This window comes from Vulpes lagopus, chromosome 4, assembly GCF_018345385.1.
Source record: "Vulpes lagopus strain Blue_001 chromosome 4, ASM1834538v1, whole genome shotgun sequence".
In the NCBI taxonomy this organism is placed as follows: domain Eukaryota; kingdom Metazoa; phylum Chordata; class Mammalia; order Carnivora; family Canidae; genus Vulpes; species Vulpes lagopus.
The window spans coordinates 144,837,707-144,859,429 of NC_054827.1; the positions used below are offsets into that span (position 1 = coordinate 144,837,707).

The 21,723-nt window shown below is 46.8% G+C and overlaps 1 long non-coding RNA gene across 1 annotated transcript; it reads left to right on the forward strand.

Moving 5' to 3' along the window:
• Window positions 1-57: 57 nt before the first annotated feature.
• LOC121489634 lies at window positions 58-4,281 on the forward strand. Its single transcript, XR_005987376.1, has 3 exons — window positions 58-350; window positions 834-1,351; window positions 1,522-4,281. It is a non-coding gene; the product is annotated as an uncharacterized LOC121489634 (long non-coding RNA).
• The last annotated feature ends 17,442 nt before the right edge of the window (window positions 4,282-21,723 follow it).

Here is a 21,723-nt window from a genome sequence, read left to right on the forward strand (position 1 = left end):
CCTAGAGTGGGCGGGGCGGGCCTGCGGGTGGGCGGGCCCGGGGCGGGGCCTGTGGGTGGGCGGGGCCTCAGAGCGGCGGCCGCGGTGCTGGGGGCCGGGCGGGCCGAGAGGGGCTCTTGCTCCCCTGGGCGGTGCGCACCCTGCTCCAACCCCCGCCCTGCCCGCGGCCCGGCCCCCCCTCCGCTGCTCCCCCGCCATTCTCCTGACCTCTTGGGTCACCCTTTCCCCTCGACCAGCCACGCTTTCTCCTTCTCCCCACCCTTATCTGATTTCGGTGACTTTCCGCCCCGAGCTGCGTGCTGTCCGCGGCTCGCTGATTCAATCCCCCCGGCTGTGGGCCCATTTTACAGGTGAGGGCAGCGCGGCTTCGGACGAGTGACCGCGCCTCCTAGAGGGCTGCTGGAGGGGGTGAGGGGCCAGGGGCCGGGCGCCGGCCGGATGGCCTGCAGGGGGCGTCTAACCCGGGCCCCGGGACTACGGGATCAGGACTGGGGGAGGAGTCTTGTGTCTACGTCCAGAGGGCAAGTAGGTCCGTCCTGCCTCCGCCTGTCCGCTCCGTTCCCCTGCTGCAGGTCTGGGTTACGAATGAGGATGGGGAAGGAGTAGGATCAGGGCGAGGCGGGGAGCCCGCGGCCAGTCCCAGTGGTGGGACCTTGGGGCCGTGCCTCGCTGCCTGGGGTGGGGCCGAGGTTGGACGTGCTCCTTCCCCTCCTAGGGTCGCCATCCTCCGTCCTTCCTGGGGGTGGGGGGGCGCTGTGGGGGCAGGCGAGGGGCCCAGGGGTATGGAGCGGCCGAGATTAAGGTTTCTTGGGCCTTCACTCAACCCTTTATAGGTAAGGATGCTACCAGCGGTCCGGGGCGCGGGAGGCCAGTCATCCGGCCCCGCAGGAGACGTGCGGTCCTTCCGCAGGTGTGGAGGGCACCGGCTTCCCCTCCGGGTAGCGTCGTGGTGGGGCCAAGCCACCGTCGGCCTCCGAGGTTCCGCGAGCGGATACATCAGGTGTTGGATCCTCGGCAGATTTATGGACTCTCTGCCGTACCCCAAACAGCAGGCAAAGTGCTCCGAGGGATGCAAAGATGAATAGGCCGTGACCGTTTGCTCCCCGGGATCCTGCCACGTGGATGAAGAGACAGCACAGATACAGGAAAAGATGACTGATGAGGCGGCGCAGCTTGTAGGGATGAGTGATCGGGTCCTGCGGCCGCGGGAGTTCGGGGAGGAAGACAGAGGCCTACAGGGGAGGCAGCAGCTCCTCCGGGCTTGCGGGGGCTTGCTAGGGTGAGAACAGAGGACCCCTCCAGCAGAGGGGAGCTGTGATGCAGCTTTCTGTCCCGTGATATAAGACCCCAGGTGAGCGCACCTTTGTCATGTTAGCAGCCGGGAGTCCACTTGTCTTCCTCTTAATAGCACCCGAGTATCTTGGCAAACCACTCCTCTCCCATTCTCAGTCGGGGAGGTGAACTGGGCTTCTCCTCTGCCCCACCCCTACTCCCACCCCAATGATTTTTTTTTTTTTCCAGCTCTGAGAGGTCAGGGGATCGCCAAGAGTGACCAAGCTGCCACACCACAGGGGTTGATTGGGACAGGGCCCAGGCCTGGTCGTCCAGCGAAGCCGCATCCTCCTGGCTGCATGACCTCACCATAGTGTCTCCCAGCTGCTGGAAATCTGGATTTGAGCTTGAGGGGATCAGACCCTGGGGTCACTGGGCACCACCATATGGAGACTGAGCGTGAGGACAGTACAGCAGAAGCAAAGCCGAGAGATGGAGAGAAATCAGGTGCTGACATTACCTTTGAGCCCCTGGAGCGGGCTGTGCCTGGAAAAGGATCTGCCCTTGGACTTCTCAGTGATAGGAGCCAATGAAGTTCCCTTTTCGCTGAAGCCAGTTTGAGTTATTTTGTTTTGTTTTGTTGTTTGTTTGTTTACAACAGGAGTTCCAGATGAAGTCACCACGAGTGGGATTTTGTTTCCTTGACAGTTCCACGGGCTGCAAGTCAAGGATTACTCTATTTTATAGCTCAGGTCACTGAGATCCAGAAACTTCTCTTAGGGTCACACACCATTAGCTGAGCCAGGACCAGGGTTTAGTTTTCATTCCTAATCGGACAGGCTCCTCCCTGACCCCTGGCGGTCTCCATAAGCAAGCTTGGCAGGATGGCTGCATGAGCCCTACACACAGGAGCCTCTGAAAGCCAGGCTAGAGACCGCCAGGATGTCCTCCTGTCCGCAGTGCCTCCAAGGCACAGATGGATTAATGTGGGACAGATGAGCCACCCCCTCTCCAAGCAGCAAGTAACCGCAGGGCTTCTCTGTCCCCTGATGTTCATGTAAACGTTTTAGTCTGACCAGCAGCCAGGCCACAACCTATACAGACACACTCATCACCTTGCTAGCATCGTCACACCAAAAATTACTTACCGCTTGCTTGCCACTGAGTCCTAAGCAATACGGGTTCATCTCTTTGAACCCCAGGTTCTCCCCGTTTCTGAAGACCCCACTGACCTACAGATTCAATCGGCAGATTCTTATTGTGTGCCGACTCCAGCCAAGCACTGCGCTGGTTGATTGGGAACACAAAAAGGAAGCATCAGCACTTGTGTCTTTGACAAAGGTTTACTGAGCCAAGCACCGTGTGCCAGCCACATTTCAAAGGCTGGTGGATGCAGCCAGCAGTGAATTCACAAGAGAGTCTGTTGTCCTCGTGGCACCTATGGTGTGGTAGAGGGATACGACGTGGCAGTGGGTCGTAATTGCTTTTTGGTCACTCAACCTTGCTGAATATTAGCTCCTGATTCCCCATTTGTGTAGGGAGAAGTTGGGGGCAGAGCAAGAATGACGAGCCCAGGAGCCACTAAATAGTAGAGTCAGGATTCAAATCCCGTCCCGCTGACTCCAGAGACCTGCATTATCACCAGTGTACGCTGCCTCGCAAAGTCAGTGAGTTCGTATTGTCTGAGTGTGGGTACAATTCCAACCACGTCCAATTGCTCCTTTTCTCCCAGAAATAAGAATTGTGAGCGTGGAGACCCAGAGACAGGCAACACTTTTTTTTTTTTTAAGATTTTATTTATTTATTCATGAGAGACACAGAGGCAGAGATATAGGCAGAGGGACAAGCAGGCTCCCTACAAGGAGCCCGATGTGGGACTTGATCCCGGATCCCAAGATCACACCCTGAGCCAAAGGCAGACACTCAACCACTGAGCCACTCAGGCGTCCCGACAGGCAACACTATTAGGGTGAATTTCTTCGCACTGCTAATGTCCCGATGAGATGACTGCTTGTCTTCCACTTACCTGTAATCCCAGAGATTCTCTTCTTGCCCCTTGCAGTCTGATTCTCGGTTGTTCATTATATCCTGCAGGCCGCCCATATACTTCCAGTAAGCTCCCCTCCAGACTCAGTTGGAGTCTGTTTCGGTTGCACACCAGCAGAAGACCTAACAGTTACAGAAAGTCCCACAGTTACCTGCCACACGTAACAAAGACCAGGGCCTTGGGGCTTCAGCTGTGCTGATGTGTGCAAGGGCCAAAGGAAATTTGGACCTAGGGGAAGGTATTTGTGCAAAGGGGGAGAGAGCTCCGGGGACAGGAGGAGACAGGCTGCAAGTCAAATATGTCAGGAGTCCTAGGGTGCATATTTTCATCTCAATCACTGAGGGGAAAAAAAATTGGTTTGGGCTCCTATCTGGCACTTTCTCCTTCTTCCCTTGGATGTGAAGATTGCATGCTTGCAGGGAGCAGACCACCAGTGGTGTCTCACATGGGGTTCAGACCGACATCAAAGTTAATCCGCTCTCTGATCTAAGCAAAATGGTGATGAGGGTTTCTTGGGACAGCAGCTCCACTAATTGTGGCACTGCAGCCCGGCTGATGTATTTTTAGAATATTGTGGATTTTCACATAGTATCATTGCTTTCTGCAGGAAAACTGTCAGACTAGAAGCTGGGGGTTTGGAATACAGTGGCATCTAATGCAGGGTCCCCTGGACCTGAACTTTTAAGAATAAGAAAATAAGTAAACACTTTCCTTTTTTTATCAGGCGCTGTGACTCTCTGCCCACTCATCTGTATGAATGCTTCCAATTTCAATCATTTGTCAAGTTTTACTTTTTTGATCTGTTCTTCACATCCAAAAGATTCCCCCAGATATCTGTCTTGGCTTATGTCTTGCCACCCTATGCTCTTAGAGTTTTAACCAATATCTTTATGACTTTGTAGGGGCCAAGCGCAGGCTGCCCCAAGGTGAGCCACTTTGGCGTGAACATTATTTTGAATGAAAAGCAATGAGGGAAAAAATAAAAAATAAAAAATAAAAGCAATGAGGGGGGACGGGGGGGGGGGGGGGGGGGGGGCTGCCTGGCTCAGTCCATGATGCAAATGACTCTTGATCTCTCAATTATGGGTTCCAGCCCCATGCTGGGTATAGAGATTGCTTAAAAATAAAACCTTAAAAATTTTTCTTAATAAAGCAATCAAAACCTAGCAGATTGAGGAAAAGTTTTTTTTTTTTCTCCCCCTCAACTGCCTGCCTGTACCAGGAAGAGCACTATTAACAGGGCTTCCTCCTTACCAAAGAAACTGATCTGCATAACAGGGCACCAAAGATCTCCTCTCACCGTTCTGCTAAGGGTCCTTCTCCCCTCTGTGTCATTGCAGTCATGCCCCTCTCCTTAGCTCATGCGTGTCAGGTCGCCTCACTGTCTTTGAGATTTCCCTGTCTGTGTGGATTCCCTGTAACTACCCTATTAAATTTGATTTTCTCTTGTTAATCTGTCTCATGTCAATTTGATTCTTAGTGCAGCCTTTGAGACTTGAAAGGCAGAGTAAATTCTTCCTCCCCAACAACTTCAGGAGCTAGGTGTTAAGAGCAGCCTTTCTGTTGAATTCCAGCCTCCTATGCCTGGGGAACATCCTCAGGTTCAAGACCCACTTGCTTCTGCTCTCTCCTGTCACTGCTGCTGGTTTGCTTAGAAGCATCATCAGCTCTCCCGTGCATGGCTTCCTAACTTGTCTGTAGGGTGCCATCCCCTTCCATCACCACACTGTCCCATTCGTGGAGTACCGAAAGATTCACGGAGCACCCAAAGTACTTCTGAAGACATAGATCTGGGTACGCCTGGGTAGCTCAGTGGTTGAGCATCTGCCTTCAGCTCAGGACATGATCCCAGGGTCCTGGGATCAAGTCCCACATAGGGCACCCTACAGGGAGCCTGCTTCTCCCTCTGCCTGTGTCTCTGTCTCTGTTTGTCTCTCATGAATAAACAAAATCTTAAAAAAAAAAAAAAGACAGATCTGGTTAATCACTGCTCTTCTCAGAAGACTTCAGTGTCTCCCTAAAGTACGAATTACTCAGCCTGCACCTCAGGGTTTTTAAAAAAATTATTATTTTTTAAATTTAAATTCAACAATTAACATAAAATATTGTTAAATTTAAATTCAATTAATTAACATACCTGAACTATTAGGTTCAGAGGTAGAGTTCAGTGATTAAGAGTCTCTTATGATTTGTCTCTCTCTCTCTGATTTCATCTTGTTTTATTTTTCCCTGACTTACCCTATGCTCCTCTGTTTTGCTTCTTAAATTCCACATATGAGTGAAATCATATGATAATTGTCTTTCTCTGACTTATTTCACTTGGCATAATACCCTCTAGTTCTATCCACATTGTTGCAAATGGCAAGGTTTCATTCTTTCTGGTGGCTGAGTAATATTCCATTATATATATATATATATATATATATATATATATATATATATAGTGTGGAGGTTCCTCAAAGAATTGAAAATAGAGCTACCCTATGACCTAGCAATTGTACTATTGGGTATTTACCCCACAGATACAGATGTAGTGAAACAAGGGGCACCTGCACCCCACTGTTCATAGCAGCAATGTCCACAACAGCCAAACTATGGAAGAAGCTGAGCTGTCCATCAACATATGAATGGATAAGGAAGATGTGGTATATATATACCACTCACTACATCTGTATCTGTGGGGTAAATACCCAATAGTACAATTGCTAGGTCATAGGGTAGCTCTATTTTCAACTCTTTGAGGAACCTCCACACTGTTTTCCAGAGTGGCTGCACCAGCTTGCATTCCCACCAGCAGTGTCAGAGGGTTCCCCTTTCTCCGCATCATTGCCAACACCTGTCATTTCCTGACTTGTTAATTTTAGCCATTCTGACTGGTGTGAGATGGTATCTCATTTTTTTCGTTTTGATTTGTATTTCCCTGATGGCGAGTGATATGGGGCATTTTTTCATGGGTCTGTTGGCCATTTGTATGTCTTTTTTGGAGAAATGTCTGTTCATGTCTTCTGCCGATTTCTTGATAGGATTATTTGTTCTTTGAGTGTTGAGTTTGATAAGTTCTTTATGGATTTTGGATACTAGCCCTTTATTCTGATAAAACATTTGCAAACATCTTCTCCCATTCTGTCGGTTGCCTTTGATTTTGTCGACTGTTTCCTGACACATGGCCCGTTCTGATGAGAGACAAAATGATTACTCAGAGTCCGATATCTTGGAACAAAGAGAAGCCCAAGGGGGCTACACCATCAGGCACCACCAAGGAGGGCAGGTGCCGAGGTGAGGCCCCCAGTCCAGGTTGGCTCTCAGTATTATTGCCGTAGAATGTAAAGGATGTGGAAGCGAGGAAGGAAAAACAACTCAAGAAACCAATCACGTGAGGGGCAGCAGGGAACTGAATAAGTGACAATCTGCATGGGTTTGAGGAGCATGAACTAGGGGCTGCAAGAGATGGGACAACTGACCACAACAGGCCCGGCTATCTATCCACCATCATTGCTGTCTTCAGCATCTACTGAATTCAGTATGGATCGATGGCAGGAAAAATTGGCTTTTGCCACACGTATAAAGCTATTGTCATTTATGCCTGTCCCCGTTCTTATTGTTTCTTTTACCTGCTGAAATCTTGCTCTCCCACAGTTTCCTTAGCTGTGCAGGAGGTTTTTATTTTAAAGAAGTCCCAATAGTTCATTTTTGTTTTTGTTTCCCTTGCCTTTAGAGACGTGTCTAGCAAGAAGTTGCTGTGGCCAAGGTCACAGAAGTGGCTGCCTGTGTTGTCCTCTAGGATTTTGATGGATTCCTGTCTCACATTTAGGTCTTTCATCCATTTTGAGTCTATTTCTGTGTATAGTGTAAGAAAATGGTCCAGTTTCATTTTTCTGCACATGGCTGTCCAACTTTCCCAGCACCATTTGTTGAAGAGACTGTCTTTTTTCCACTGGATATTCTCTCCTGCTTTGTCAAAGATGAGTTGACCATAGAGTTGAGGGTCCATTTCTGGGTCCTCTATTCCGTTCCATTGGTCTATGTGTCTACTTTTGTGCCAGGACCATACTGTCTTGTAATATAGCTTGAAGTCGGGGAATCGTGATGACACCAGTCTTGGTTTTCTTTTTCAATAAAACTTTGGCTCTTTGGGATCTATTCTGGTTCTCTACAAATTTTAGGGTTATTTGTTCTAGCTCTGTGAAAAATGCTGATGGTATTTTCATAGGGACGGCATTGAATGTGTAGATTGCTCTAGGTAGCATAAACATTTTAACAATATCTGTTCTTCCAATCCATGAGCATGGATTTTTTCCCATTTCTTTGTGTCTTCCTCAATTTCTTTCATGAGTGTTCTGTAGTTTTCAAAGTACAGATCCCTTTCCCCTTTGGTTAGGTTTATTCTTAAGTGTCTTATGGGTTTTGGTACAATTCTAAATGGGATCGATTCCTTAATGTCTCTTTCTTCTGTCTCATTGTTAGTATAGAAATAAAATTGATTTTTGTGGATTGATTTTATATCCTGCCACTTTGCTGAATTCCTCTATGAGTTCTAGCAAGTTTGGGGTGGAGTCTTTTGGGTTTTCCACATACAGTATCATGTCATCTACGAAGACTGAGAGTTTGACTTATTCTTTGCCAATTTGGATGCCTTTTATTTCTTTTTGTTGTCTGATTGTTGAGGCTAGGACTTCTAGTACTATGTTGAACAACAGTGATGATAGTGGGCATCCTTGACGTGTTCCTGACCTTAGGGGGAAAGCTCTCAGTTTTCCCCCATGGAGAATGATATTTGCTGTTGTTTTTTCATATATGGTTTTCATGATATTGAAGTATGTTCCCTCTATCCCTACACTGTGAATAGTTTTAGTCAAGAAAGGATGCTACACTTTGTCAAATACTTTTTCTGCATATATATGGAGGATCATTTGGTTCTTGTCCTTTCTTTTATTTAATGTGATGTATCACATTGATTGATTTGCAGATGTTGAACCACCTTTGCAGCCAGAAATAAGTCCCACTTGGTTGTGGCAAATAATCCTTTTAATGTACTATTGGATCCCATTAGCTAGTATCTTGGTGAAATTTTTGCATCCGTGTTCATCAGGGATATTGGTCTGTAACTCTCCTTTTTGGTGGGATCTTTGTCTGGTTTTGGGAATCAAGGTAATGCTGGCCTTATAGAGTTTATGGACCTCAGGGTTTTTGTTTTGGCTTTTTTTTTAAAAGATGTTCTTTATTTTTTTCATGAGAGACCAAGAGAGAGAGGTAGAGACATAGGCAGAGGGAGAAGCAGACTCCCTGTGGGGAGCCTGATGTGGGACTCAATCCCAGGACCCCAGGATCATGACCGGAGTCGAAGGCAGATGATCAACCACTGAGCCACCCAGGTGCCCCCTCAAGTTTTGATCAACAGGTCCTTAAAGGCCACTGCGGCATCTGTGTGTCCTCAGCTGAGTGAAATTATCTATGTCTACATTGCCACACTCTGTGCCTAAGGCCATAGCTGATCAGCATCTACATGTTGCCTGGAACACAGTCTAAAGGTCCAAAATCTCTGCCTAAGTGAGGAGTGGGCTGACCCAGTGAAATTCTCTGCCTCTAGAATTTCAGCTGGAAAGTCAGGGAGAGTCGAGGGGTTGGCCGAGGGAGCAGAAGTTGGACAGATGCACAGGGAGAGGCAGTAGCAGCATGAAGGGAGCTATGAGTAAGTTGTGGTGATGAATCAGCTGAGGCTGTGAGAGCAAAGTTTGGTGAGTAGATGCTATTCCCAGGCAATGAGAGAATTGCCTGGCAATAGCAGGAAGCAGAGAACAATGGGAGAGAATGAAAATGAAGATTCACAGATCACTGCTGCTGAGAAGTAACAAGCCTTAAGGCTGTCTGGGATCTATTTATTCATTCATTGTTTTCTACCATTTTCTGTCGAGCACCCAGCATATGCCAGATCTTCTTCTAAGCATTAGACAAAGTCTTTGCCTTCATGGATAAAAAAAACTAGATACAGAGTTCTCTGAATCAATGTGTAACCACATTGGTGGTTGCCAGAAGTGGGTGGTTGGGGGTGGGCAAAATGGATGAAGGGAGTCAAAAGGTACAAACTTCCATTATCAAATAAAGAAGCCATGGGCACGTAATGTACAGCATGGCAACTATAGTTCAGAATACTGTATTGCATATTTGAAAGTTGCTGAGAGAGTAAATCCTAAAATTTCCCATCACAAGAAAAAAAATTGTCACTATGTATGGTGATAAATGTTAACTAGACTTACTGTGATGGTGATCATTTCATAATATATACAACTATTGAATCATTATGTCGTACACCTGAGACAAATATAAGGCTTCATGTCAACTGTACCTCAATAAAAAATAGATTAAAAAAACACATGGCAAAGTTTGACATTTCTTACAAAACTAAACATACTTTTAGCATACAATCCAGCAATCACACTCCTTGGTATTTACCCCCAAAAAGCTGAGGACTTGTGTCCACTCAAAAACCTGCACATGAAACCTTATAGCAGCTTTGTTCACAATTGTCAAAACCTGGAAGCAATCAAGATGTCCTTTGTTAGGTAAATGGATAAATAAACCCTGGTACTTCCAGACAATGGAATATTATTCAGTGCCCAAAAGAATGAGCTTTCAAGGCATGAAAATTTATTGAAGGAACTTAAGTACTAAGTGAAAGAAGCCCATCTGAGAAGACTACATACTATGTGATTCCAACTATATGACATTCTGGGAAAGGCAAAACTATGGAGACAGTAAAAAATCAGTCATTGCCAAGGGTTTGGGAAGAGGGAAGGATGAATACAACACAGAGGAGGTTTAGGGACATGAAAATACTCTGTATGGCCCCATAATGACGGATACATGTCATTATACATTTGGAATGTAATGTTCCATGCCAAGAGTGAACTCTAATGTAAACTACAGACTTGGGAGATCATGGTGTGTCAATGTGGGTTCCTAGACTGTAACAAATGTGCCACTCTGGTGGAGGATGTTGATGATGGGGAGGCTGTGCATGTGTGCAGGCAAGAGACATGTGAAAACTCTCTATACTTTCTGCTAAGTTTTGCTGGGAACCTAAAACTACTCTAGAATATAAAGTCTAGTAAAGAAATTCATGTTATAACAAAAAACTGGGAAAGAGATTAGTCTAGATTAAAAGAAACTAAAGAAGCATTCTGTGAGTGAGTGAATAAATAAATAAATAAATAAATAGCAAGGGAACTGTGTGTAGGGGCAACTATTTTTACTTAGGTGTCAAAGAAGGCCTCTTTGAGAAGGTGACGGAACCCTGAATGAAGAGAAGGGGGAACCATGTGAATATTTAAAGGATGAATAATCCTTTAGGTGGAGGCTGGAGGGTTCAGGGATATGAGTGAATACGTGCTGAGCCCACAGTGGACTTGCTCTTCAAAAAACAACACGGAGGTCAATGTGGCTAGAGGGAAGTAAGCAAAGGAGACAGGGAAAGAAAATTAGGTCCTCAAGGTAGCCAGGTGAGAGCACCATGCCATGGGCCCCCCAGGCCATGAAGGACTTAAAATGTTATTATGCATTGCCTCAAAGGGGCACGTGCACCCCAAAGTTTATAGCAGCAGCAATGTCCACAACTGCCAAAATATGGAAAGAGCCCAGATGTCCATCAACAGATAAATGGATAAAGAAGATGTGATATATATACACACACAATAGAATATGACTCAACCACGAAAAAGAATGAAATCTTGCCATTTGCAACAACGTGGATGGAACAAGAGGGTATTATGCTAAGCAAAATAAGTCAGAAAAAGACAAATACTATATGATTTCACTCATATGTGGAATTTAAGAAGCAAAACAGGAATATAGGAAAAAGAAGGGGAAAATAAAATAAGAGGGAAACAGAGAGGGAAGCAAACCATGAGACCATAGGGAACATACTGAGGGTTGCTGAAGGGGAGGGGGGTGAAGGGATGGGGTGCCTGGGTGATGGGCATTAAGGAGGGCATGTGATGTAATGAGCATGGGTGTTGTATGCAACTGATGGATCACTGAGTTCTACCTCTGAAACTAATAATACAGTATATGATAATTAAAAAGACATTATTGTGCGTGTGACTGGGGAGCTATTAGGGGATCCCTAGCAACCTTCCAATTCCAGCGCCTTCTGGGAAGTCCAGAAGGCTTCTCAGTCTACTCTATGGTTTCCATTCTTCTATAAATTCCTGCCTCCCTTATCCATAGAGCCCTCTTGCTTCCCATAAAGCCCCTTTATTCAGAAAAGCAGGGACGAGTTTTCCATTCTGTCAACAAATTGAGGCTGTTCCCCAAGCTGTCATTTTACCCTGAACACCCCTTTCAGCTTTGCTTTCTTCCTCTATCCCATTTCTTCCCTCTCTCGAGAATGACTTCCTCCCAAGAGACTTGTCACCATCCTTCCCTCCAAGGAAACTTCAAATCCCATTTATTCTAGGGAAGTTTCCATGATTTCTTGAGCTGAGATGGACTCTTCTCTCTTAAATTTCTGTTTGGATTATTTTTGTCCATATAACTTACTACCCCAAATTTAGTGCTTAAAATTTTTAAAAATAATTTATTATCACTCAGAAATCTGCAGATTTCCTGGGTGTTCTGCATCCCACGATGTGCCTGGGTGCTGGTGGTTTAACTGGACTGAATCATGCAAGGTGGTTGGCTCCCATGGCTAACAGCTGATGCTCAGCTGGAGCACCCATTAGTGACATCTCCTAGCATGGAAGCTCTTTTCAAGAGGGAGCATCCCAAGAACATTTGGACGAAGCCATAAGTCTTCTGATGGCTTAACTTTGGAAGGCACCCAGAGTCATTTCAACTGCATTGTATCGAACAAGTCCAAATCAGGGGCCAGACCAGTTTCAAGAGGGGATCTAGCTCTTGATGGAGGTGCTGTTGAGGAACTTGCTCTTCTCTTTAATCTACCATAACTCCTGTGGTGCCTTTTCCAAATTCTGATCATAGACTTTGTTACCTTTTGCCCTATATTACAATTATTTAGGTGTCTCTTTATCTCACATACTGGATTTTCAGCCCTTGATGAGAGATTATATATTATATAATCCAAATCTCTCCATGTAATAACCACCACCACCACAAACATTTATTTATTAAATGCTACTGTACATTTGACCTCATCTAATCAAACACATGATCTCATCCTATCTCTACCCTGATGGGACAGACATTATCCCCATCATACAGGTCGGGAAGCTGAGGCACAGAGTGATTCAGCCTTGCCCAAAGCCACATAATTGGTAAGTGACAGAGCCAGGATTTGAACCCATTTAAAAGCCTGTGTTCTTATTTCCTGTCTTCTGTTACCATCTCATGATCTCCGTCTCGGCACCAAAGACATGTGCTTGAGTTGGTCCATGTTGGTGTTACTAGAGCGCCATTGAGTCAAAGAACAAAAGGAAAAGAAGAAGAAAGCAAAGCTGTACAGGAAGGGGGGCGGGGGAGGCACAGAGCTGTCATCAGGTGCTCCAGGTGGCTCCACACGCAGTCCCGAGGTCCAGCGCCCAGGGTCCTTTGCAGCCTGAGTGCCGAGCATTTGGGAGCTCAGCAAGAGTGAGAGTATTTATTAAACTTGAGTGCCCGATTCGAGACTTTCCTCCCAGATTCCAATTTTCTATCTGCCAAGATAAGTGATGGAGGTTTATGGTTCATGTTCTAACACATCCACCCAGGCCAGGGAACTACAACTTTGAATTTCTGACCTGCTTCCCCCCAGCCAAAAGTGAATCTAGATTTACTTCCCATCAGGAATAAGCACCATGTCCCTGCTCAGTGAGATCCTAGTTTTAGAAGATTCTACCTTTGTCCTGGGAATGTCCGTCCATGTCGCACAAGGGCCCTCTTGGTGGAGAGAGACACTTAAACCTAAGGTAGGTGGAAATTTCATATCCAGGCAGATGGTAATGAAAATCTCCATACCTTTTACATTAAACCACCTCCTATGCCCTGTCCTATTAAGAACATAAGGACAGTGACGGAGCGAAGTCTGAAAAACCACCTCAGGCCCTGACTTGGGTCGCTTGGCCTACTATAACAAAATACCACAGACTGGGTAGTTCATAAACAACAAACATTTATTTCTCACAGTTCCAGAGGCTGAGGAGTCCAAGAGCAGTGTCAGCATGGGTAGGTGTGGGCCTTCTTTCTGGTCCACAACGTGTGCCTTCTTGCTGTGTCCCCACCTGATAGAAGGGTTGAGGGAGCCCTCCGGGGCCCTTTTAGAAGGCATTACTCCCATTCATGAGGACCCTTACCTCATGACATTAGCACTTCTCAAAGGTCCAGTCTCCTAATACCGTCACCTCTGAGGGTTGGGATTTCAACATATGAATTTGAGGGGCAAGGCAAGACATCCAGACCACAGCAGTTCCTCAATGCTCATGTGAACAGTCAATGCAAAAAGGTGGAGGGCAGAGATATTTGTCGCCTCTCTCCCCCATAGCCCTCGCACTCATAGGGCTGACCATCCTCTGCTCACAGAGGCACCAACCCCAAAGGACATCACCTTTGAATGGTGGCCACATTCTTGGCCATTACAGAGCAAGCGTGTCCTCAATGCTTCAAGGATATAATTATAAAGCCTGTACACACATTGGGAATGACAAAAGTATTTCACCAGCCAGCCAATATTCTTAACTCTTTGTAGTCAATTCTTCTTGCTTTAGGTATACTCCTGAGTCACTAGCAGGCTATGATGTAGGCAGGCCAGATCTGAGGACCCAGAGGAGGTCCTGCGGGACCAGTCAAGAGAGTCTTTGGCTTCATGCAAGATAAAAATCAAAGGTTCAGCCAAGAGAATGAGAGCAGAGTTTTTTTTTGATAGTATAAGTGGTCGAGTATAGCAGATGGAATGTCTAGGAGACTCAGAAAAGCAGTGAGTCTCGCTATCATTTAGGGTTAGGGGTTATATTGGAAAGGGTTCCAGGCTACATGCTCTTTCAGGCATCCAAAGTAGGACGGGATCAAAGACAAGTGTGAGGTGTTATTCCACAGCTGTAGGTAAGGGGGTATTGAGGCCAGTCAACGTTGGCTGAGGTGTGTTTGAAGCTAATGTCCTGGAACATGCTCGGAATCCAGGCCTTCTTAGATGTTATCAGGTATAGAGGGGCCGAGGACGAAACTCAGGGAATGATTAACTTTCTTGCCTCCCCTTTGGAGTAGGCGGGTAGCCTCTTTGGTCTACTCAGATGCAAGGTGAGATACAGAACATGAGTAAATGGGACCTCATAGAAAAACAGCAGAAATGGAGCCTTTCTAGGGTGCCTGGGTGGCTCAGTTGGTTGAGCGTCTGCCTTCAGCTCAGGTCATGATCCTAGGGTCCTGAGGTCAGGTCCTTGCTCAGCAGGGAGCCTGCTTCTCCCCCTGTCCCTCCCCCCTCATGCTCACTCATGCTCTTTCTCTGAAATAAATAAATAAAATCTGAGAAAAAAAAAAAGCGAAACCTTACTAAGATAGAGTCCCTTCAGTTTCCCTGTCTCAGGTAAAAGGGTACATCAGCCGAGAAAAACACTGCCTTGAGATGCTAGGATGTCTGAAATGATGGAACTCTGCCAAACGGTAAAGGAAACCCATTCTGAAAATACCAGCATCTTGGGTAGTAAGGTCAATAAATGTCATCAGGTCATATTAACAACAATATTTTCTTTCTTTTTTTTTTTTTTACAACAATATTTTCTAACGCAGGTGTTAGTTCTACTGAATATTTTCTCTCCTCCACTCCCTGCCACCAACCCCCATAACCACACCCCACACAGCAGCTAGGGCTAACTTACAGAAATTAAAATCAGATAGTATGACCCCTTGCTAAAGCATTCCAAATGCTCCCCAGTCACTTAGAATAATATCCAAGCATCCTTGCATGTCCCAGAATGTTCTAGATCATTTGTCTGTGCCCATCTCTTCCACTTCATCTCCCTCCATTCTCCCACATTAACTGGTCCCACCACTCAAGTTACCAGTTTGTTCTTGAACACATCCCATCTGATAGGGCCCCTGGGCCTTTGCACTTGCACTTCCCTCAGTCTGGAACTCCTGGGGCCCAGCTCTTGGCCTGGTTTTTGTTGTTGTTGTTAATTCAGGCATCTGCTCAGGGGGTGGTGCACCAGAGCGCTCACCACAATCACATAGTCTACAGTAGATTTCATTCCCCTCTGCTCCCCCATGTGTCCTTCAACCCTCCCTATTCTTTGCCCTTCATTCTAGAACATAAGCACCACAAGTACAGGAGCTTTCTCTATCTCCGTGCTATGTCTCCAGGACCTTTTGGAATATTTGGCACAGAGTATATGCTCAATGAATATATGTTGACTGACTGGTGATATTAATTTCTTAATGCTTTCCAGGCATTTTAGGGACACTATTGTGTGGGAGAAATATTAGGAAACTTAATCTCTGTTGTGAAGGCGGGGAAAGCCTCGCTTCTCTTTAATTATTTAATTATCTTCAAAGCTTGAGATCTCAGGAAAATTAAAAATCTTCCTTATTCCAGTTGTCACAGCTACATGCTCTCAGGCCTGAGCCCAGCACCTGTAATTCTGACACCAAGAGCTGGTGTCTGGCCTTGGGGTAGGATCTGCATAGCAAGAAAGCATCCTCAGACCGTTACCACTGGCATCTTTTGAGCTTTTAATTAACAGAGTATTTTCTGTTTCTTCCTCATTCGTAGTCAGGATTTTGATGAACTGTAAGTGGGCGCTCTGTTACTTAGGGCTGAGAAGGGCCAGGGCTGCCCTTAGCCGCTGGCAAAAGAGTCAGCTGTGTTCTGGCTGCCTTAGCCCGGATCTGTGCCGTCCACACCCCAGGTGGGAGGATGGGGATGCATCGCTTGTTGGCTGCAGTGTGTAGCTGCACTTGCTGGGATGCTCTGCTTTACCAGACATTTCTGTCTGCAGCTACTTTATGGATATGGGGGTCCCCAAGTTTTCAGCGGGGGCGGTCAGCAAGCAGCAGCTCACTCTGGCATTTTGTCATTTGGGCACCTTCACATCAGCATTTGGGTTGCATCCAGGCTGTCTCAGCACTTTGGAACCACCAAAGTCTGGAATTAGTTCATGCACAGAGCTGGCCTGCCAGGTGAAGGCTCCTCAGCCCAGTGGCGGCACACATCTGACTTCTCTCCACTCCATGGCCCCAGGTCCAGCCCCCCACTTCTCACTGCCACCTGCTCCAGACCTTTCAGAACCAGGTGAGGTCTGGAGCGAAGTCTGGCATTTAGATGCAGGGTTGCAGTGAGACAGATCTGGGTTTGAGTCTCTACCAATGGGTACTCAAGCCGCCAAGCCTCAATGTCTTTATGGTAAAATGATAACCATAATCTATCCCACAAGATTTCTGAGAGGATTAAACGAGACACTGCACACAGTGTTTAGAACAGTAGATGTCAGCTGCTATTGTTTGGGCTCAAGTCTGTGTATGGCACCTTAACAAGCTCATTCAACTCTCTGGGCCTCAGTTGCCTCGTCTGTAAAATGGGGGTAATGCCTCGTGGTTGTAGGACCACGAAATGAGAGTGCGGGATGCATGGTCAAGCACTGTGCAAATGCCAGCAAGCTCCATCAATGAGCCATTTTCATGCTGGTCCGCCTCCGCCATGAAGTGAAGTTGGCTTTTTCACAAAACCCTACACATGAATATGTCATCTTTGTTAGTCATTAAACAGCTGTAGAAGCATAGCATGGGGAAGGTTGTATGCAAATGATGAAAAGTTTAAAAAAGGAAAGGAAGAAGGAGAAGCAGCAGCAGCAGCAGCAGCAGCAAATAACATTAAAATAATTATTGCATGAGTGACCGGACTATTGTTCCTCCAGGGAAAATAGTTCCCAGTTTGCTTAGAATAGCAGAAAGAGGGGAAAAAAGGATTTGATGGCTGTTTCTAATCTGTCTACCCCAGGGAAATTAGACCCAAGTTATGAGGCATTTTTCATAAAGCCTGAGTCTCATATAAAACAAACAAGTAAGAGAATGTCTGTGAGGCGAGCCTCAGGGGCCTTCGACAGGGCTGTCCTTCGGGCAGGGACACCTGGGCGTGTCATTCCTGCCGCAGACCTTCCCTTTCCTTGTGCCGACCCCGCCCCCCCCCCCCCCCCCCCCCCCCCGCACCACTGCCATGGCCTGTGGGCTCCCGGGTATGCCCATGAGGAGTCACCTCAGCTAGCCGTGTTCTGGTCCTCCTCGCAAGAGCAGGCCACCCGCCCCCCAGCCCTCCTGACCCCCAGCCCTGACTGATGCTGCTTCGAGGACCACAGAGGCAGCCGGGCTTTTGTATATTAAAGCAGCATGTTATGATATGTAAGCTCTAGATTTCTGCTTGTATTTTTTTCAAACCTTACCCTGAGAACTTTTGCAGACATCTGTCTGTTTTCCACTTCATCTTTTGTCTTCTGTCCTATGAACAGTTTCAAGGGTCAAGGGCATTTCCTATTCAACTCTCTCCAGTACCTCTTCCTGAAAGAGAATCCTCCTCTCTGTAGAGAGCCCATTCCACAGGAGGCTGACTCTGCCCTTCCCACTCACATGGCCCAGGCCTGGTCACTCCATGGATCCTATGCTCCTGGCATTGTGATGGTTTCGATGATCTAGATTATCAAGCAAATCAGATTCTTCCTTGAGTTTTTTTGTTTTTGTTTTTGTTTTTTCTGATGCTGTAGTCCGCAAAAGCCGTATCTTTCCCCTGGTTGTTGGGCTGGGAGGATTTCAGTCTGAGGTTGCTGGCAGCCATGGGATGAGGGCCTGTTTGAGAGACCGGAGATCTCTGAAAGCATTGTTCGCATCCTGGATCCAGCCCTGCCTGAAGCCACCTAGCAGGGCACTATGTGAGCTAATACATACCTTCCATGCTGCTTTTTTTGAAATGGGTCACTGCCAACTGAAAACATCTTGATCAATACAATTAAATTAGCCTTGTGTTTTGAAAATCTTGAAGACCTTAGATGATGGAATGAATGTGGGATAAAGAAATATGAAATAGAAGGTAGCATATTGGGTTAAGTTTGAAATATCTTTTTAAAACAACAGCTGGGGATCCCTGGGTGGCTCAGCAGCTTAGCGCCTGCCTTTGGCCCAGGGCGTGATCCTGGAGACCTGGGATCGAGTCCTGCATCGGGCTCCTGGCGTGGAGCCTGCTTCTCCCTCTGTCTGTGTCTCTGCCTCTCTCTCTCTCTTTATGTCTATCATGAATAAATAAAAAATAAAAAAAATCTTTAAAACAACAGCTCTCGTTTACTGCACACCTTCTGTTTGCCGAGTATTTTATATACATCATCTCCTTGGCTTCATACCATCATCCTGCATGTGGTGTTATACCCACTTTAGAGGGAAGAACATTGAGGCTCAGAGGAACTAAGAGACTTGCCAAAGACCACTCAGGGAGGAAGTAGTGGGGCCGGGATTTTGCACTCAGGGTTCTGGTCAAGTAATCCGTGTCATACAGATCTGAGCCTGTTGCTTACTCCTTCACGCAGCACTTACTGGACATTAGCTATTTGCCAGGCATGGTGTAGGCGCTGGGGATATGAAATGAATAAGCTAGTGCCTGTTTTCCAGCTGTTTACAGTCCAGTGGTGGAGACGCCTATAGGGACTTTAGTAGGAGTTGAATTGCATCCCCCCAAAGATATCTTAAAGTCCCAATCCCTGGTACCTCTGAATGCAAGCTGCCTCAGGAACAGGGTCTATGCAGATGCAATCAAGTGAAGATGAAATCATGAGGGCAGGGCCTTATCTAGCATCCCTGGTGCCCTCACACAAGGGAAATTTAGCCACAGAGATGCAGGAGGAGAGCTATGTGAAGGCTGAGGCAGAGATTGCAGTAATATCCTCTATAACCCAAGAAATAGGCTTAACTGCTCAGAGGCACATTTTCGGAGACATAGAGTTAGTATCTTGGTGGCAGGTTCCTAAGAGCAATTGGGCTAAATTCCGACTAACGAGAGAGAATTCTTATAGAAGTGTCATTTTTTGGTACACCTGGGTGGCTCAGCGGCTGAGCGTCTGCCTTCTGCTCAGGGCGTGATCCTGCGCCCTGGACTGCCCACTGCCACCAGAAGCCAGGAGAGGGGCATGGCACAGATTCTCCCTACAAGCTCTCAGAAGGCATCCATCTCACTAACACCTTGATTTAGGACTTCTAGCCTCCAAATACCTCCACCCAGGGTTCCACTTCCAGGAATCTCTGTATTTGAATCTCACCACGGATTGTTCTTCCTGTGTGGCCCACCCAGCTGCTACCCTGGGAGCAGCCTCTGCAGCCAGAGTCTCACCCTCTCCATGATCACACAGGGACCCACCCTCTAAGACAACTCTCCTTTTACCTGCCCTCTAAACAAACTCTGGTCCTAAAGGGTACCAGGGCCCCACTGTTTGCTTTGGACAGGAAAGTGCCTGGTGGCAGCGGTCAGCTAATGCCAGGACGTCACTGGTCCTTTATATTCCAAGGCTGTTTCCAGGATACAGGTCTCGTGATTCCGCCTTTGTGATTAATGTTGAAGCCATTTCTTGATGTAATATCTTAATAACACGGGGAAGGCACACGGGCTGTGGTAGCGCAATGTGATAGCACTTTTACCTGACCAGCCCTCACCCCAGCCTGCCCCTGGGAGTCAGGTAGGCAGCGCAGATATGCAAGAAGACGCAAGATGAGGGGAGCTAAAGTCTGAATTAATCAGTGATTTGCCTAGAGTAGTGATTAGCTGTGATTTGGACTTGCTGCTTAGCATGTCAAGCGTTGGTTCAAATTCCTTAATTTTCAACTTTTTCACAATGCTGACGGGACTCTTCAAAAGACCTGCATGCACCTGCTGATGTGCTTGGAGGACAAAATACCAACACATTAAAAATGGGGAAGCCCCTACTAGCTAAAGATTTCCTTGTGGGCGCACTTCAAACTTTCCATACTCCCGAAGAAGGGGATGGTGTTGGTCATAATTATAAGCAAGTGGGGGCCCTCTTGTCAATACTTTAAGGCCAAGACCCTAATTTTGCCTTTTTTTCCCCCAGATATCTTTAAGAATGTCTAACAGAGTGGGTGCTTCTGGACTGCTGGTAGGCTTGACTAAGTATAGAGATTTAATTGGGGCCACAGTGTCCCTAGTATGCTTTTATTAGGTATGGTGGTTAATCCTACCTGGATTAGGATGCTAGCTGGCTGTGTGACTTTGGGAAGGTCGGTTAGCCTCTCTGAGTTTCAGTCTCTCATTGGCAAATGAATTGTTAGAAAGCATCAATGAAGTAATAAACCCAAAGTGCTCAGCATTCAGTAAAAAGACAGCCATGTTATTAACTGGCGACTAGCGGAGCGCTGACAACCCAGGTTTGTCTGGCTCCATTGCCCATCTTGAAAGCTGAGCGTGACTTCCACTGGAATTGCTCTGCACCGAGGGGTGGTTTGTAACAACCAGATGCAGGACCAGCAGCCGTGTGCTGTAGGAGCCACATCGGACACTGCTACATCCTTTCCACAGATGTCGGAGCCGAGGGTCCAAGCCCCCCAACCCACAGCCAGGAACTCCCCCCAACTCCCAACTAGTTGGCGATCCCAAAATCTTAGGAATGTCCTTGCCTCTTTGGGAGGTAATAGAAGCTTTCCAGACTCTGTTCAGGTCTGTCTTCCAGGGCTTGTCAAAGGCCCATGTTGTAAGGCTGGGAGTGCAAGGAGAGAAGACCCATGTTAGGGTCTTATTCATACCTCCTCCTCCCCATGAGGCACAGGTGACAGTGACCTCAGACCTGGAAGCAGGGTTCCCAGCTAGCCCTTCCTTAGGGCTGCCTTCACAAGGTACCACCCACAGGATGGCTTAGAACAGACACACATTGCTTCACAGTTCTAGAAGCTGGAAGTCCAAAGTCAAGGTGTTGGTAGGGCCAGCTCTGTGACGGCTCTTGGGGAGAATCTTCCTGTGCCTCTTTCAGCTTCTGATGTCACTGGGTGCCTGTGGCCTTCTTTGGCTTGTGGCAGCATGTTTCCACATGGAGAAGGTTGCATGCTAGGGCAGCCTGGGTGGCTCAGTGGTTTAGCTCCTGCCTTTGGCCCAGAGCATGATCCTGGAAACCCAGGATGGAGTCCTGCGTCGGGCTCCCTACATGGAGCCTGCTTCTCCCTCTGCCTGTGTCTCTGCCTCTCTCTCATTCTCTGTGTCTCTCATAAATAAATAAATAAAATCTTAAGAAGGAGAAGGAGAAGGAGGAGAAGAAGGAGAAGAAGAAGAAGAAGAAGAAGAAGAAGAAGAAGAAGAAGAAGAAGAAGAAGAAAGAATAAGAATAAGAATAAGAATAAGAATAAGAATAAGAATAAGAATAAGAATAAGAAGAAGAAGAAGAAGAAGAAGAAGAAGAAGAAGAAGAAGAAGAAGAAGAAGAAGAAAGTTGCATACTGAGGTCCTG